General features: G+C 32.6%; 1 pseudogene; it reads right to left on the bottom strand.

The window, feature by feature from the left end:
• Window positions 1-1,400: 1,400 nt before the first annotated feature.
• Window positions 1,401-6,636, bottom strand: LOC107262343 (annotated as a pseudogene).
• Between the last annotated feature and the right edge of the window lie 13,609 nt (window positions 6,637-20,245).

Genomic DNA, 20,245 nt, shown 5'->3' with positions numbered 1-20,245 from the left:
AATATGCATTTGGGAAAATTTGAATAACCAAAATATAATCATTTCTCAAATAATTTACTTGAATAATTTCTTAAAATTTCAAACTAATTGGGTATAGAAAATAACTCATTTATTTGATTAATATTAAATTTTTCATTAAATCATTTCAAATTAAACCCAATAATAATGAAGCTAAAATTAACTTAAATAAAAACTCATTATTAAATATATAAAAATTCCGGGTGTTACAAAATTATTTCGTTGATATTAAATTTTTATCTAATTGATATTAATATTTTAATTTTTTATACTAGTATTTCTATTTTTATTTTTATTTTAAAATATTTACATATTTATAACTTGTACGATCTATTTAATTATTAGAAATGAAATATTCTTAATTAATTCCGTACAATGGCAATGCTAATCTACTAATAACTTTTATCCTAGGAAGATCCACTTTCGATAGTCATACCAATAAAAATAGACCAAAAGATAATAGATACTCTATTGATTCAAAAATAAAAATATTAAAATACAAGCACAAACCGATGGACAATTTTTTCCAAACCTCTTAGCCCGAAAATTGTTTTGATACAACTTTTCTAAGTAGGGATTCTGATTCTCTTTCTTTTTCTTTTTCTTTTTTGCAATTTCTAAAAATTGATTTTATAAAACTTTTAAGAAATAAAAATAAAGTCATAAGAAAATTAAAAGAAAAATCAAAAATGGATTGGGAAGATATATATTGCAACCACTTCACTATGCTACCCGATCGGCATAAAAATATATGTTGCAATTGTAGTCTAAGATGATGGTGAGCCTCTAAATCATGAGTCAAAAGGATGATCAAGAGCTACAAGAAATTTTCCTTTTTTCTCTTGGAAAATAAAAATGATAATTCAAAGCACACCAAACCCAAACACAAATTTGGGGGCAAAGTGATTAGAAAGAAGCATGCTCATCCAAAAACAAAAGAAACAAAAGCAACTCAAACCATTAATGGTACAAACAATTTATAGCAAATGTTTGATTGATACAAAAAAAAAGGGAAGTCATATCTATTGGCTATTATTAAAAAAGGTTCCCTAATCACCAACAAGAATGAGAGGAGCCATCAATCGAAGATGATTCACCCCTTAAAAATCTTTTAAATAGATTATCATAAATACACCGCAACGATGATAGAAGTGATTAGAGAGAAGGTTCTTGCTAAGTTCTAAGAAAGAGTAGCTAAAGAAAGGAACAACATCATGCATAAGAAGAGATTTCTTTGATACTTAAATGCCCGAAACACCCGAAGTCTTTTGAGACTTTCAAAACAAACAATTTTATGCAGTCCCAAGACCTTCAAAATATATTGCTTGGCCCGGGAAAGACCTTTGGCACAATAGTCTTTGACAAAGAACAACTTCCAACTACTATTCATCATCCAATTCAACAAATTGTACGCCTTTCAGTTTGCTTTGTTCCCGATAAAGAACCCCAATCTCATTGCCTTGATCTTCGACCAACCAACAATGACTTTACTAGGACGCCTCGTTCTCATCATAGTTTGGCATTGGTGATGCTGCCATATAAGGTGGGAATGAGAATCCATCTTCATGTATATTTACAGCGCCATGCCCCCCCATGCTAAAGAGTCGAAGCAACTGTTGCATATCTTCATTCTCAAGCATCTCATGACTTCAGATGCGAATCTCTTCCTCAGTAAAGTATTCATCAACTCCCTTGTCCCGGTTGTTGGTCCAGTCATAAAAAGGATTGAGACTAGATGGCTGCATGGAAGAGCCAAGAGCTTGAAACCCTGAGCTAGATATGACTGAGGAGGACCAAGAGCTAGACCAACACTGTTATCATTTCTCATCCCTTGAGCATGGTGAGAGTTGTTGATCAAAGGTTCATGTACTGTGAATGAGGTACTGTCAAACTAGGTACTTGAATTTGGATTCACAAGCTGGGATTGAGCCGAGAATCCTGCTCCCATACTATCATTATACCCTGACACAAGATAAGAAAACCCAAATAAGATGAGAATATTAAAATTAATGTTCCCCTATTAACTACTTACTGAATATCTATAAGGACTTACCTCCAACTTGGAGGCATGAATGCACAGAAGCCTACTCAGTAGTAACTGAAGCTGGAAGCCTCGACAATTGCATTTGGTGGTCTGAAGCACTAGGATAACCTATTTGGCCTATTTGTAGTTCATCTCGGTAAGTGTTTGACCTCTTACTTTGCTTAAAGTTCAGAAGAGACTTGTCGTCATACTCTATAACCTCATTCCAATTGTCATATGCTTTTTTTCACCAATGTATCCATATATACCTACAAAACAAATTTTAATGAGTAAAGTCATGTCCAAGAAAAGAAAATTAAGCAGGACCAACCAAGTTTGTTAGTTAAAAATTAAGTAAGCTCCTTTGGACAAAGATTTAGTTTCAAAGACCATGCAAAATGAGTACATTGCATCAGATATAGTCTCATCATTGAGATCGTAGACTCATTTGATTTTATATATTCTCAAAGCAATGCCCAGCACAAGCAATAGTTTATGTCTCTGCAACATGTTGTAACATGAGTAATTAAAATAAATCTAAAAAAAAAACCCATGGATATCACTGCTGTTGCTGATATCACTGAGAGGACACAACTCTGGAAGGTCTTTAAAACTCACTTTTATAACAAATTGCTGGTGGATATCCATAAATTCAGGAAACTAATATATAAGACTCTCAAACTATATAATATTTTTTCCAACATGTAGTTATACATGTAAAATGCTTCTATATGTTCCATGATATTTAAAAAATCCATAAAAACTCCAATACTGGAACTACAAGTGTACATTTTATCTAATTATCATACTTCAATAGGGAATAAGATATATAATTAGTACATCAAGATTCACACATCAGTCTATACTCACCATAAAGAAAACAATAAACAACTACCATGAAGAAACTGACACATTCATTCTTGCAATATACAAGTAGTGTTACAGATAATAGTTTAAGATCACTTAAGTTTATAATTTGACATTTAGAGTTGAGCTTGAAAAAGGGGAAGAAAAGAAAGGAAAATAAAAATCATAGAAATAGTGTCAAATTAAACAAGCAGCAAACATTTGTATGCATAGAAAAATGATGGCGCATATTGCAAAAAACTCAAACAGACCAATCAGATCGTTCTATGATTTAACAGATGAAACACAAATTCAGCACAATTTTACTCACTCTCAAGTTTGTATATGATTCAAATTGTTCACGGTAAAACCATGCAAAACAGAAACCATAGAGTGCTGAGACATTAAAACCCCTAAGAAGGATAAAATAATGAAAGACTATTCAAAATATACATATATAGAAGAATGCAAGACCAACCTTTTGATCATTAGGATAATAAAAGGTCCCTGGAATCTTCAGGATAACAAACATAAAGCTTTTCCACTGAGGCCAGAAGTCTTTGCATGCTCTACAAGAGCATACCACATTTTGTTAATGCCAGACCCTAGTTTCTACATCCAAATAAAGGCAAATCAGAATATATGAATACGGCAGGAACATACTGAATCAAAAATCCAAACCTCCACTTACATTTCGTAATCTTTGAGCATCCCTGACCAGAAGTCTTTAGAAGTCTTCAATTGTGAATATTTCTTGATTATTTAGCTTCTTATGAAAGGATCCATCCTTGCCAATTTTCTCCAATCTCCATACATCGTCATTTAATGCAGGTGGGTAGTGTTTCTTGTATACTATCAATGGAATAGATAATTAATTTCACATATTCCATAGGAAATATAAACAAAAAAAAAATAAAAGGCAAGGAATGAACTTACGCTCTCCTCTGTGATCTTTAATAGTAAAAGCTTTTGTCTTCACCTTGCGAATGCATATGGCCTCACAGCATCCAGAGGCAACCTTCAAGCCGAGCCTAAACTGCCAAGAAATCACTGCCAATAAAAACAGGCACTACTGATATTTGTGTTATGTAATTCTACTCCTAATAAACAACATAATCACAAGGCCTTAGCTTGTATAATTACTCAATGACAGAATGCATACTAGAATACAAGTAGGTGCGGCCAAATGGCCTATCTATGGCCGTCAGAGTATCAGAGAATTAGATATTCCAATAAAACCATGATTCTATAATCAAACAACAGTAACGTTCTTCCTGGAAATACCTCGGTTATTGCTTTTGCACTCACCCTCCTAGAAAGGTAAAGATTTATCAACCAAATTCTTTTAAGTAAGCCAAAATTATACTATATGTCATCATCATAAGCACTGGTACCAATTGTCTTAATAGCATTTCTTCTAATATCTAGTACTTAGTATAACACAAAATAAATTACTCAGTATTCCAATCAAGCACTTATCTAAATAGTGTGTAACGGCCTATGGAAATCTTCTTTAATCCCTTATAATACTTTTGGTTATTTTGGAAGTCTCCTGTTGTAAATGGCTAGCTTAAAATTCCTCACAATTGGTAAATGGGAAACCTATATTCATGCTTTTACAGGTAATTTAAATATCCTACCCTTGTAAATAATTATAGTTTTGTAGATTGCACCACTTTAGTGAACTTCCATTTTTTTTCAGTTCATTGGGCATAGGCCACAAGCAGGGGAGTAGCCTATCACCCTTCCTAGTCCCTACCACATCTGAATTCAACTACAACTCTCCTTATCCATAAAAAAACTAGAGGCCTAAGGTACAATCCATAAGGATATCCTTAACCTAGAAAAATACGCATAGGAATTGCTGTCTTGCGATCATAAGGATATCCTTAATCATAAATGTCTTTTTTTTTTTATGGGAAAAATAAAGCTTCTTTTGACTTTCATGATTTGTATGGATTTTCTGTACATTAGATTTAGACACCAAATTTTGAATAAATTATTTCGTTGAGATTAAAATTTTGAAATTCTTATCTAATTTTTTTATACCAGTATTTCTATTTTTATTTTTAATTTAAATATTTACATATCTATAACTTGTACGATCTATTTAATTATCAAAAATGAAATATTCTTAATTAATTCTGTACAACGGCAATGTCAGTCTACTAATAACTTTTATCCTAGGAATATCCACTTTCAGAAGTCATACTAATAAAAATAGACCAAAAAATAATAGATACTCTATATTCATTCAAAAATAAAAATATTAAAATATAAGCACAAACCGATGGATAATTTCCCCCAAACCTCTTACCCCGAAAACTGTTGTAATACAACTTTTCTAACTAGGGATTCTGATTCTCTTTATTTTTCTTTTTCTTTTTTGCAATTTCTAAAACTTGATTTTAAAAAACTTTTAAGAAATAAAAACAAAGTCATAAGAAAATTAAAAGAAAAATCAGAAGATGGATTGGAAAGATATATATTGCACCCACTTCACTGGTGCTACCGATCAAGACACAAAAATATATGTTGCAATTGTAGTCTAAGATGATGGTGAGCCTCTAAATGCAGAGTCAAAAGGATGATCAAGAGCTGCAAGAAATTTCCCCTTTTTTCTCCTGGAAAACAAAAAATGATAATTCAGCACACCAAACCCAAATGCAGCCAGGGGCAAAATGATCAATAAGAAGCATGCTCATCCAAAAACCAAAGAAACAAAAGCAACTCAAACCATTAATGGTACAAACAACTTATAGCAAATGCTAATTGATACTAAACCCACTTAGTTCTTCTAACTCTGAAACTCAACACCAACCTTACTGGTATGAACTATCCAAAATTCAATGTGAGGTTCCATGAACTATTCAAGCTAACAATTCAAGATTGAAAGACTTTCCTCGCATATTCACAATAATTAATAACTAGTGAACATTGAGACTTCACACATACATTATATCAAACTAGGAAAAGAAATAATGAGGGAAAATTGCAGTAAAGGTAATTGCAAGTAAATGCACATGTATCAACAATTTCTAGTGCAATGGTTGAACCAGATAAGCAACAATATAGCTACAGCAGGGGCAAGAATATTCATTGTTAACCAATTCTCAATCTTTTTCTTAATCCAAATGTTAGATCAGCACATAAACTGTCTTATTCTTAACTCGTCTCTATACATGAACATCACATGGTGGCATAAATGAAAATTCACATACAAAGGCTATTCATCGATCAAAATAATGTACACTAATTTTAAAATTACAGAGAAAAATTTTAAGATGTAAATAGTAAAGAGAGTGAAGATAGGTACCAATAATATCTGTATGTTCTTGGACAAACACGGGGTTTTTTCACAGGCCACCACATGCAAGCAACATGTCAATCTGCCAGGAATAAAGATATAAAAGAAAGGACAGAAAGTGTGAAAACAAATTACATTTCGTGATATAGTCATCATTCCATTAACTAAGAAACACATAATTGAAAAGATAAACAATTACAATATAAAACAAATCTCTTCATAAAACTAGTCAACTAAAAATATGAGGTCCAGTTATATGTTTATACATAATATAAAACATGTAACTGCAAAAAAAAGTGCATGAAGATTGAAAGGGATGCTTTCTTACTGTGTGACCATGAGCATTGCAATGCTCCATAATATGGCATGTACCATATGCAATACCCTGAATGGCAGCAAGGTATAGAAGAGCCAACTGTCTATCACTTGTATCAAGGGTCATGCCACAAATAATTCCCCTTTTGCTTTTGGATATGCACTAGAAGACCTGTAGCATGAAGAATTTAACAGCTCAAAGATGTATAACAAAACTTAGGCACTATAACCTGAAAAGCCTTATCATCACTAATCACATACCTGTTTCCATGGAAGTCAGGAAGAACATCTACATCTTATGAAAAGCCTTATCATGTATAGATTACTCGTAATCACCATACAATTTACTGTGACATTTTGAGCACCAAACGTCATCCATACAGAGAACTTTGATTCATCGAGTCTTATTCGAACCGTTCAATATACTTTAGTAATTCTCAGTAAAATCTATTTTCATATACTTTTCATTTTCGCTTTATTTAAAACTTGCAGCATTATGTCCAAGATCGACCGACCAATATGCTACTCGATGTATTTGACATGAAAATTATATGATGCATGAGTGAACACGTGCGACTCAATGCATGTGAAGTGTACTGAAAGGCCATCGGACACAATGCTCAAGTTTAAAACTTTGAGAAAATGATAAAACCATTTCAAAAATAGTTTCTATCTTCTTAAAAATGCTTATAATACTTTTTAAAATTATAAGTTCATTTCGAAGTTTCGTGGATCATAATTCTTTGAACATCTAACTTTTGAGCCCTCTAGATCCACTAAGAATATGATCCTCCAATGAATTGAGAGGGTCCCCACTTTCGCTATCCAATCAATCAATTTCAATAGTGGCAGCATTTTTTTCTGACGACTGATTAACATCATAATAAAGATACAAACACAGACAATCACATCAACATCAACAAACAGCAAGCAACACTAATCAAAATAAAAAGCACATGTAGAATAATATTACTTGTCAAGTATACGCTTATGTCCGATGATTACCCCATCGTCTAAGAGGTTCTAACTCAATCCCGTTATGTAGTTATAATCTACTTTTTCACATAATGCATGCGCGCATATCATCTTAATCAATAAGTCTCATCAACTTCATTCGCATTTAACCGCATGCTTAATCACCAGGTCTCATCAATCTCATTCGCATCTGACTTGCGAGCCTTCTAGATCCACTAAGAATATGATCCTCAAGTAAACTTGAGCGTTGTCTCTAATGGTCTTTCAGCATACTTCACATGCATCGAGTCGTGCGTGTTCACTCATGCATCATATAAGTTTCATGTCAAATACATCGAGTAGCACATCGGTCGGTCGATCTCGGACATAATGCTGCAAGTTTTAAACAAAGCGAAAATGAAAAGTATACTGAAATATATTTTATTGAGAATTATTAAATGCTGAGATTTTGAGTTGTTAGGGTTGTTAGGATATGATAAGTATTTATCTTTTAAATTTAGGATATGATAAGTATTTATCTTTTAAATTTAGAGTCTAGCTATTAAGAGTTTGTTATTTAGTTTCTATCAAAGTCTTACATATAAGTATAAATATAAGGCTGATGTATCTCTTTTTGATATCAGAATACAATAATGAAAACCTAATTGTTAGGTTATTTCTTTCAAGTTGGTATCAGAGCCTACCAAAAAAAAAGGCTTTGAAACACTTAAAACAACATGAGTGGTAGAGATGGTGAACCATCTGGATCGAAACCTATTATCATTCAATCTGAAGGAGCATTCAATGCAGGAATTACGCTTACATAATCAAATTATGATGTATGGTCTCAACTAATGGAAATGCATATTGCTGAAAGAGAAAAGCTTTCCTATATTCGAGGAAAAACAAAACCACCTGCTGAATCAGAGGATGGGTATGAAAAGTGGTATGTTTGAAAACCAAAAGGTGAAAAGATGGTACGCTAATGTCTATGAGTCCAGAGATTATGAAGCGATATTTACGCTTATCCACTGCCCATGAAATCTGGACTGCTTTATCAAAAGCTTTCTATGATGGCAGTGATGAGTTGCAGCTCTTCGCCTTAAACCAGAAAGCATTTGCAGCCAAACAGAATAGAAGATCTCTCTCTGAATATTATGGAGAACTAACTACAATTTTTCAGGAATTGGATCACAGAGACAAAGTGGTCATGAAGGATCCTGATGATGTGGTTGCGTACAAAAAATCTATTAAACGACTACGGGTGCATATATTTTTAGCTGGACTGGATGATCACTTTGAGCAGGTTCGCGGAGAAATCCTACGTCAGGAGTCTACTTCAGGCCTAGAAGAAAGCTATGCCCTGATTCGACGAGAGGAGAACCGCCGTGTAACATTAAAAGGAGACTATGGAGACTCCGATGCTGCTGCTATGGTGATTCGCAACAAGTTAAAGACATCTATTGGTATTAGAAAGTCCACACAAAAATGTACTCATTGTAATAAGTCAGGCCACATCAAAGATTGTTGCTTTGAGCTTGTAGGCTATCCAGATTGGTGGGATTAGAATCGAGGATCACAAAGAAGGAAAGCTAAGAATTCCCTGATTTCCGCTGTTGCTGAAACCAAAACAAGTGAGGACAATGTTGAATCAACTTCAACATTAGTAGCAACCACAAGCAAGGAAGGTAAGGTGTTTAATATTTCTACATCTGTTTGTGATAATACATGGATAATTGATTCTGGTGCTTCAAATCATATGACCTTTGATTCTGGACAGGTTAAGAAACTTAGACCATCCTTACAAAAAACTGTTTTGATAGCAAATGGTAATGAGGTTCCAATTATTGGAGAGGGATCTATTACTGCCACCAATTCTTTAAATTTAGACTCAGTTTTAATTGTTCCATCATTAAATTACAGCCTTTTATCTGTTTCCCAAATAACATCAGCTTTGTCTTGTATTGTTATTTTTTGGCCCAATTTCTGTTGTTTTAAGGATATCCAAATGAAGCAGCATTTATCACGTGGTATTAGGCGAGGGAATTTGTACTACTTGGACATGCAATCGAATACTTCTTCCAAGTTGCATCATGCGTTTGCAATGGATGGTCCAAAGAAGGAAAAAAATGAAGCAGAAATCTGGTTACAACATAGACGACTAGGGCATGCTTCTTTTGGCTACCTAAAAAAGTTATTTCCTGGTTTGTTTGTGATGTTTGTGAACTTGCCAAGAGTCATCGAAGCTCTTTTTCATCAAGTTTTAATAGAGGCCATTTACCTTTTATGATTGTTCATTCTGATGTTTGGGGTCCATCTAAAATTTCAACTTTGGGGGGATCTCGTTGGTTTGTTACTTTTATCGATGATTGCACAAGGATGACTTGGGTGTGCTTAATGAAATCTAAGAGTGATGTGAGTGCATTATTTCAGAAATTTCATACACATGTTAAGACTCAATATAATGCACATATTCAAGTGCTTCGCAGCGATAATGGTGGTGAATACCATAACTCTGAATTGAAGCATTATTTGGAAGAAAATGGAATTGTCAATCAAAGTACATGTGTTTATACACCCCAACAAAATGGGGTAGCTGAAAGGAAGAATTGGCATTTACTAGAAGTTGTTTGTGCCTCATTGCTTCATGCAAAAATGCCATTATCATATTGGGGAGAAGCTCTTACTCACTGCATATTTAATTAACCGAAGTCCTTCACGGACTCTTGATTTTCGGACACCTTTCAGGTTCTTAATGATACTACAAACGCTCCATCAACATCAAACTTACCTCCTCGTGTCTTGGTCATGTAGTATTTGTACATATTCATAAACATCAACGCCATAAGCTTGCTCCTCGAGCAATAAGATGTGTGTTTCTTGGATATGCAACAAATAAAAAGGGGTACAGGTGTTATCATCCTCCAACTCGACGTATGTTCATATCCATAGATGTAGTCTTTCAAGAAGATGTGATGTATTTTGAGTCCGAATTTCCGGGAGGAGAGACATGAAGAAATTCGGACATTAGATTATCAATTTCGGAGGAGTATGAAGTGGTTGATAATGGTGTTGGTGATCACTCGGAAAATCATGGGATACGATTGAGCAAGAAGATCTAACTCCATCGATTGAAGAAGAGTCCTCAAGTAAAGAAGACCACAGATCCCAAGTCGAAATACCACGCCAATCACTGCTGAAGATATTCCTATTCTTGAACCCGATCCAACGAGAAAACGATTACGAACGATCCACCAGAGGTATTCCTAAACTTAGTTATGAGCCTGAAATTTCTAGTAAAGTTAAATACCCAATGAGTCATTATATGTCGAATCATAACCTGTCAGAATCAAATAAGTCACTGTCAAATCAATTATCTACCGATCTATTCCTAACAGCAGTGTGAAGCTTTATCTGATCCAAAATGGAAAGCTGCAATGAACGATGAAATGAAAGCCTTGCAAAAGAATGAAACATGGGAGCTTGTTGATTGTCCAGCAGGAAAGAAACCAGTAGGGTGTCGTTGGGTCTACACTATAAAGTATAAAGCAGATGGCACAATCGAGCGATTCAAAGCAAGATTGGTAGCAAAAAGGATAGACTCAAATCTATGGGATTGATTACATTGAAACCTTCTCTCCTGTAGCTAAAATCAGTACTGTGAGAGTGTTATTATCCTTGGCTGCAAATTTGGGTTGGTCATTACAACAGTTTGATGTTAAGAATACTTTTTTACATGGTGAATTATCCGAAGAAATCTATATGGAGCTTCCACCTGGATGTATGTCAACAATGCAGAATAGGAAAGTTTGCAAGTTGAAGAAATCGTTGTATGGACTGAAACATCTCCACGGGCATGGTTTGGGAGATTTTCAAAGTCTATGAAAGTTTTTGGATATCATCAGAGTAATGGAGACCATACCTTATTCATAAAGAAGGCAAATGGGAAGATCACAGCTCTCATTATCTATGTGGATGACATGGTAGTTACAGGAAATGATCCAGAAGAGAGGAAGGCATTACAAGAATACTTGTCCAAAGAGTTTGAAATGAAAAACCTAGGTTGCTTGAAATATTTTCTTGGGATTGAAGTTTCAAGATCAAAGAAAGGAATTTTTCTGTCCCAAAGGAAGTATGCATTGGATTTATTGCATGAAACTGGAATGTCAGCATGTCAACCAGTTGACACACCAGTTGAGGAAGGCCTGAAGTTGTGCATTGAGGTAGACCAAGTACCCGTTGATAAAGGAAAATATCAGAGACTTGTAGGAAGATTAATGTATTTAGCTCACACAAGACCTGATCTTGCGTATGCTTTGAGTATTGTTAGCCAATTCATGCATAATCCCTGGAGAAAGACATATGAATGTTGTCATAAGAATCTTACCAGTATTTGAAGTCCGCACTGGAAAAGGAATTTTGTTCACTCAACATATGGATTGGCAAAACATAGAGGTTTACACCGATGCTGATCAATGGATCAATCGATGATAGACGATCAACTGCAGGATATTTTTCGCTCAGGTGGAAATCTTGTGACATGGAGAAGCAAGAAGCAAAATGTTGTTGCACGGTCTAGTGCAGAGGCTGAGTTCGGGAGGAATGGTTGTTGGTGTGTGTGAAGCCTTATGGTTAAAATAAATTTTGGAAGATTTAGGTTACGACCGAGGCGAGCCCAGTTAGATTGTATTGTGACAATAAAGCGACGTGATATAGCTTATAATCCAAAGACATGATCGGACAAAGCATGTAGAGGTTGATGAGTTTTTTATCAAAGAGAAGTTGGTTGAGAATATCATAGAATTGCCTAAAGTAGGTTCCGAAGATCAGTTGGTGATATCCTTACCAAAGCGATCTCGAGTCACATGTTCTTTTGTTAGTTCAGGCAAGTTGAGCATGTATGATATTTATGCACCAACTTGAGGAGGAGTGTTGAGATTTTGAGTTGTTAGGGTTGTTAGGATATGATAAGTATTTATCTTTTAAATTTAGGATATGATAAGTATTTATCTTTTAAATTTAGAGTCTAGCTATTAAGAGTTTGTTATTTAGTTTCTATCAAAGTCTTACATATAAGTATAAATATAAGGCTGATGTATCTCTTTTTAATATCAGAATACAATAATGAAAACCTAATTCTTAGGTTATTTCTTTCAAGTTTAAAGTATATTGAACGGTTCGAATAAGACTCGATGGATCAAAGTTCTTTGTATGGATGACGTTTGGCACTCGAGACGTCACAGTAAACTGTATGGCGATTGTGAGTGCATAATAACATGATTGCTTATCGGTGAATCGTATGTGATTGGTAAGGGTGGCCTTAAATAATAATTAATGTGTGTGGATGCTCAAATAGGTTTTAGATAACGTGGTGTTAGGGATATTGATGGGTCTAGGGTGTATTCATAGGAGAAATTTATAATAACTTAAATTTTATCATTTAATAATTTCGTGGTGTTTTAATTATTTTGTTGATAGTTATTTTAAATAATTATTTTACGAGAAAATTATTAAATAACTCTGAATTTAATTGCAGTAGGCTATACTTTAATATTTTAGAGTTTTAGATAAGTTAAGTCTTTAAAAATAATAAAATTTGGAAGACGAATATATTACATGAATTAAATTCTTTTTCAATAATAAATGGTTGTTAGTGGATTTATGTTTCCCAATTAGGATGGATGGACTAAGTAAACAGTAATGGATTGACAGTGGGATGTTACTTGAGGTGGCAACATATGTAGAGGACACACTTTCTTTTACTATATCGAAGATATATTTTATTATACAATTATTAGGATAATAGTTTTCATTTAATAAGAGGATAAAAGCGAAATATGGCATAGATACGCATGTACCCTTGCGTGAGAATATAACAATTTAGTTTTACCTTTTGTTTGTAAATTTAATATCTCAAGTAATCATTTATATCATAATTTCTCTTTCTCCCTACATATTTCTTACAATTTTTACTAATCACCATTATCTTTCTCTAATTATTATCTCTTTGCATGTTTATAGGAAATACTTTTTTTTTCAAGTCCAACTCACTTGGTCTGCTAGCCAATTTTTAAACTAGCTTAAAGCACTAACTTTTTGTTCATTGGCTATTATGACTGGATTGTAAGTTGGAACAGACATGGTCTGTGCTTGAAGATTGGAGCTCGAAGCACATAAGGTTTGCCTCGGCACAAGTGATGAGGCTCTTTGTTTAGAGTTTCAGTTGAAGAATTGATCATGAGTTGGAAGCTGTCAACTTGAAGTGATAAGTTGCTCTCCTAGCCACTGTTTAAACTAGCTTAAGATACTAATTTTTTGTTTATTGGTTATTATAAGTGGATTAGAAGTTGAAGCTTGTTAAAAATGGAATGTGCTTGAAGATTAGAGCTCGAATAACATAAGGTTTGCGTCGGCACAAATTAAATTGAAGAACTGATGATTAATTAGAAGCTGATACTTGAAAAGTTAAGTTGTTTATTCTTGAGCTAAATAATTCCATGATAAGGTTAGTAGCTAATCTTTAATTTTATTAAGTTACATGGTGGAGTTACTTCAAAAGTAATGTTGGGTAGAGATGAGGTAGAAGTACTAATCTTAAAAATAGAAATTGACATAGTGAACAAAATAAGAAAATTAAAAAATTATATTTAGCTCAAGAATAAACAACTTAACTTTTCAAGTATCAGCTGCTAACTAATCATCATTTCTTCAACTTAACTTGTACCGACGCAAACCTTAAGTTCTTCGAGCTCCAACCTTCAAGCACATACCATTTTTAACAAGCTTCAATTTCCAGTCCAGTTATAATAACCAATGAACAAAAAGTTAGTATCTTAAGCTAGTTTAAACAGTGGCTAGGAGAGCAACTTAACTCTTCAAGTTGACAGCTTCCAACTCATGATCAGTTCTTTAACTAAAACTCTAAACAAAGAGCCTCATCACTTGTGCCGACGCAAACCTTCTGTGCTTCGAGCGCCAATCTTCAAGCACAAACCATGTCTAACAAGTTTCAACTTACAATCCAGTCATATTAGCCAATGAACAAAAAATTAGTGCTTTAAGCTAGTTTAAAAAGTGGCTAGAAGACCAAGTGAGTTAGACTTGAACAAAAAAGTATTTCCTATAAACATGCAAAGCGATAATAATTAGAGGAAGATAATAGTGATTAGTAAAAATTGTAAGAAATATGTAGAGAGAAAGAAAAATTAGGATATAAATGATTACTTGATATATTAAATTTACAAACAAAAAGTAAAACTAAACTATTATATTCTAATTTACTCACGTAAGAGTAGATGCGTATCCATGCCATATTTCGCTTTTATCCTCCTATTAAATGAAAACTATTATCCTAATAATTATATAATAAAATATATTTTTGATATAGTAAAAGGAAGTGTGTCCTCTACATATGTTGCCACCTCAAGTAACATCCCACCGTCAATCCATTACTGTTTACTTAGTTCATCCATCCTAATTGGGAAACATAAATCCACTAACAATGATTTATTATTGAAAAAGAATTTAATTCATATAATATCTTCGTTTTCCAAATTTTATTATTATAAAAAAATATCAATTTAATTTGAGTACAAAAAAATTATATTTAAAGATCTAAAATTCTAAAATGTTAAAGTATAGCCTACCGCAATTAAACTCGAGTTATTTAATATTTTTCTTGTAAAACAATCGTTTAAAATAACTATCAACAAAATAATCAAAAAACTACGAAATTATTAAATGATAAAATTTAAGTTATTATAAATTTCTCCTATGAATACGCCCTAGACCCATCAATATCCCTAACACCACGTTATTTAAAACCTCTTTGAGCATCCACACATATTAATTATTATTTAAGGCCTCCCTGATCAATCACATACGATTCATCGATAAGCAATCATATTATTATGCACTCGCAATCCTCATACAGTTTACTGTAACGTCTCGAGTGCCAAACATCATCCATACAAAGAACTTTGATCCATCAAGTCTTATTCGACTCGTTCAATATACTTTAATAATTCTCAGTAAAATATATTTCAGTATACTTTTTATTTTCGCTTTGTTTAAAACTTGCAGCATTATGTTCGAGACCGACCGACCGATGTGCTACTCGACGTATTTGACATGAAACTTATATGATGCATGAGTGAACACGTGTGACTTGATGTATATGAAGTGTACTGAAAAACCATCGGACAAAACGCTCAAGTTTAAAACTTTGCGAAAATGATAAAACCATTTCGACAAAAGTTTCAATTTCTTTTAAAATGCTTATAAAACTTTTGAAAATTTATAGGTTCATTTCCAAGTCTCGTGGATCATAAATCTCTGAACATCTGACTTTTGAGCCCTCTAGATCCACTAAGAATATGATCCTCCAGTAAACTGAGAGGGTCCCCACTTTCACTGTCCAATCAGTCTATTTGGATAGTAGCGGCATTTCTTTCTAACGACTGATTAAAATTATAATAAAGATGCAAACACAGAAAATCACATCAACAACAATAAACACCAAGCAACACTAATTAAAATAACAATAACAATAACAAAGCACTTGTAGCCTAATATTACTTGTCAAGCATGCGCCTATGTCCGATGATTACCCTATCGTCTAGGAGGTTCTAACTCAATCTAGTTATGCAGTTAAAATCTACTTTTTCACATAATACATGCGCGAATATCATCTTAATCACTACGCCTGGTCATTCTCATTCGCATTTAAATGCATGCTTATTGCAAAGGGGAGAGGAGAAAAAGCATATACATACATATATGTATAATATAATACTCACATTAAGGCGCTCCAAAACTATCCTCCATCCGTCGCACTTAATGACTCCAGGTTATCTAGTCACAAATATACAAATTAGAGTTTATAAAATTTCAATTTCTAATTAACAATCATCAGACTATATTTTGTTAACTATCTCAATTTGTATTTCTAAGGTTAGTACCTCTATCCCATCTCTAAATAATTCCATTATAGGGTTAGTAGCTAATCTTTAATTTTATTAAGTTGCATGGTGGAGTTACTTCAAAAGTAATGTTTGGTAGAGATGAGGTAGAAGTACTAACCTTAGAAATAGAAATTGAGATAGTGAACAAAATAAGAAAATTTAAAAAGTTATATTTAGCTCAAAGAATAAACAACTTAACTTTTCAAATATCAGCTTCTAATTGATCATCAGTTCTTCAACTTAACTTGTGCCGATGCAAACCTTATGTTCTTCAAGCTCCAATCTTCAAGCAGCATACCATTTTTAACAAATTAGAGGTAGGCTATTAATTCACTTGAAGGAACCCTCACCACCCACCTAACACTTTGTGATTTTAGCTACGTGTTAAAAACATCACTTCACTTGTCGTCATGGTTTGTTCTATTTTCTGTTCCTTCCTAAGGAAAATGGGGTATAAAATAAATCTCCTAATAACACTAGTCAACTAAAAATATGAGAGTCAACTAAAATTATGGGGTCTAGTTATATGTTTATACATAATATAGAACATGTACCTGCAGAAGAAAAAAAAGGTGCATGAAGATTGAAAGGGATGCTTTCTTACTGTATGACCATAAGCATTGCAATGCTCCATAATATGGCGTGTACCATATGTAATACCCTGCAGGCAGCAAGGTATAGAACAACCAATTGTCTATCACTTTTTTCAGGGGTCTTGTCACAAATAATTCCCTTTATTTTTGGATCTGCAGCCGGAGACCTATAGCATGAAGAAGTTAACAGCTAAAAAATCTATAACAAAACTTAGCATTTTAACTTGAAAAGGCCTTTCATCACTAATCATATACCTGTTTCCATGGAAGTTGGGAAGGACATGTACATCTTATGTTAAAGCAGCAAGTAATGGAGCCTTTATTTCATCGATTATAGTCCTCATTTTATTGTTCAGTAGTTCAAATAGCAATACGTCTGGAAGACAAGGAAAAGTGATACAGGATCAACCATAGTTATTAAAGCGGGCCTGTGGGTGTGCCTGAGAGACGTGAAGTGCAACAACAAAGAAAATAAAGAATTAAACTTCTAAAAGAAATTAAAACTTACACACACATGTACATATTGATACAATCAACAATCTCTTATTCATAACAAACGTTTGACAAAAACTGAGTAAATAAAAACTTAATGCTAGACACATGGCATAATTAACAATTGAACTTGGCACAAAGATAATGGCAGCATCAATAATTTAACATGGCATAACTAAAAATTAACATGAAAAAAGAAAAGTTATTTTGCTCCTTGTAAATGTAGGATGTGAGGTTTCCAAAAAAGTAGAGAGAAGTGGAAAGATAAAAAAAGAGGTTGTGAGAGCCAAAGGACAGATAACTGAGGGACAGCAGAGACAGAATCAAAAGGTCAAGAAACATCATTTTATGGATTGAGCCGGTGAAAGAGTTTAACAAATGAAAAGCAAGAAAAGAAGGAGGAACTATTTAGATTTTAAAAAAAATAAAGGTAAAATTGGAGTGAAGAATAGAGAAGGTAGAGTCAAAAAAAAAAAACACATAAACGAAAGAGTTTAACAAATGAAAAGCAAGCACATACCAATTTTAACAAATTAGAGTTTATAAATTTTCTATTTCTTATTAACAATCATCAGACCATATTACAAACAATTCAATTCAAACATCAAACAAAAAAATTAAAATAACCCAACATGACTTTTAAAGGAACTCCACGATGCAACTTAATAAAATCAAAGATTAGCTAATAACCCTATCATGAAATTATTTAGAGACGAAATAAAGATACTAACCTTAGAAATAGAAACGGAGATAGTGAACAAAATAAGAAAATTAAAAAGTTATATTTAGCTTAAGAATGAAGAACTTAACCTTTCAAGTATCAACTTCTAACTAATCATCAGTTCTTCAACTTAACTTGTGCGGACACAAACCTTATGTTTTTCGAGCTTCAGTCTTCAAGCACATAACATTTGTAACAAATTAGAGTTTTTAAATTTTCTATTTCTAATTAATAATCATCACACTATATAACAAACAAATTCAATTCAAACATAAAACAAAAAAAGTCATTCAAACAAAAAAATTAAAATAACCCAACATGACTTCTGAAGTAACTCCACCATGCAACTTAATAAAATTAAAGATTAGCTACTAACCCTATCATGGAATTATTTAAAAATGAGGTAGAGGTACTAACCTTAGAAATAGAAATTGAGATAGTTAACAATATAAGAAAACTAAAAAGTTATATTTAGCTAAAGAATAAATAACTTAACTTTTCCAGTATCAGCTTCTAACTAATCATCAGTTCTTCAACTTAACTTGTGCCGACGCAAACCTTATATTCTTCAAGCTCCAATTTTCAAGCACATAACAATTTTAACAAATTAGAGTTTATAAATTTTCTATTTCCAATTATACAATCATCATACTATATTACAAACAATTCAATTCAAACATCAAACAAAATAAGTCATTCAAACAAAAAAATTAATATAACCCAACATGACTTTTGAAGTAACTCCACCATGCAACTTAATAAATTAAAGATTAGCTACAAACCTTATTATCGAATTATTTAGAGATGAGGTAGAGGTACTAACATTAGAAATAAAAATTGAAATATTGAATAAAATAAGAAAATTAAAGAGTTATATTTAGCTCAAGAATAAACAACTTAACTTTTCAAGTATCAGCTTCTAACTAATCATCAGTTTTTCAACTTAACTTGTGCCGACACAAACCTTATGTTCTTCGAGCTCCAACCTTCAAGCGCATGCCATTTTTAACAAATTAGAGTTTATAAATTTTCTATTTCTAATTAACAATCATCAAACTATATTGCAAACAATTCAATTCAAAAATCAAACAAAAGAAGTAAAATAACCCAACATGACTGTTGAATGAACTCTACCATGCAACTTAATAAAATTAAAAATTAGCTACTAACCCTATCATGAAATTATTTAAAGACGAGGTAGAGGTACTAACTTTAGAAATAAAAATTGAAATAGTAAATAAAATAAGAAAATTAAAAAGTCATATTTAGCTAAAGAATAAAAACTTAACCTTTAAAGTATCAGCTTCTAACTGATCATAAGTTTTTCAACTTAACTTGTGCCAACGCAAACTTTATATTCTTCGAGCTCCAATCTTCAAGCACATAACATTTTTAACAAATTAGAGTTTATAAATTTTCTATTTCTAATTATAGAATCATCATACCATATTACAAACAATTCAATTCAAACATCAAACAAAACAAGTCATTCAAACAAAAAAATTGAAATAGCCCAACCTGACTTTTGAAGTAACTCCACCATGCAACTTAATAAAATTAAAGATTAGCTACTAACCTTATCATCGAATTATTTAGAGATGAGGTAGAGGTACTAACCTTAGAAATAGAAATTGAAATATTGAACAAAATAAGAAAATTAAAGAGTTAAATTTAGCTCAAGAATAAACGACTTAACTTTTCAAGTATCAGCTTCTAACTAATCATCAGTTTTTCAACTTAACTTGTGGCGACGCAAACCTTATGTTCTTCGAGCTTCAATCTTCAATCACATAACATTTTTAACAAATTAGAGTTTATAAATTTTCAATTTGTAATTATAGAATCATCATACTATATTGCAAGCAATTCAATTCAAACTTCAAACAAAATAAGTCATTCAAACAAAAAAATTAAAATAACCCAACATGACTTTTGAAGTAACTCCACCATGCAACTTAATAAAATTAAAGATTAGCTACTAATCTTATTATCGAATTATTTAGAGATGAGGTA

Source organism: Ricinus communis, chromosome 1, assembly GCF_019578655.1.
Source record: "Ricinus communis isolate WT05 ecotype wild-type chromosome 1, ASM1957865v1, whole genome shotgun sequence".
Lineage (NCBI taxonomy): Eukaryota > Viridiplantae > Streptophyta > Magnoliopsida > Malpighiales > Euphorbiaceae > Ricinus > Ricinus communis.
This window is presented reverse-complemented; position numbering and strand designations above follow the sequence as displayed.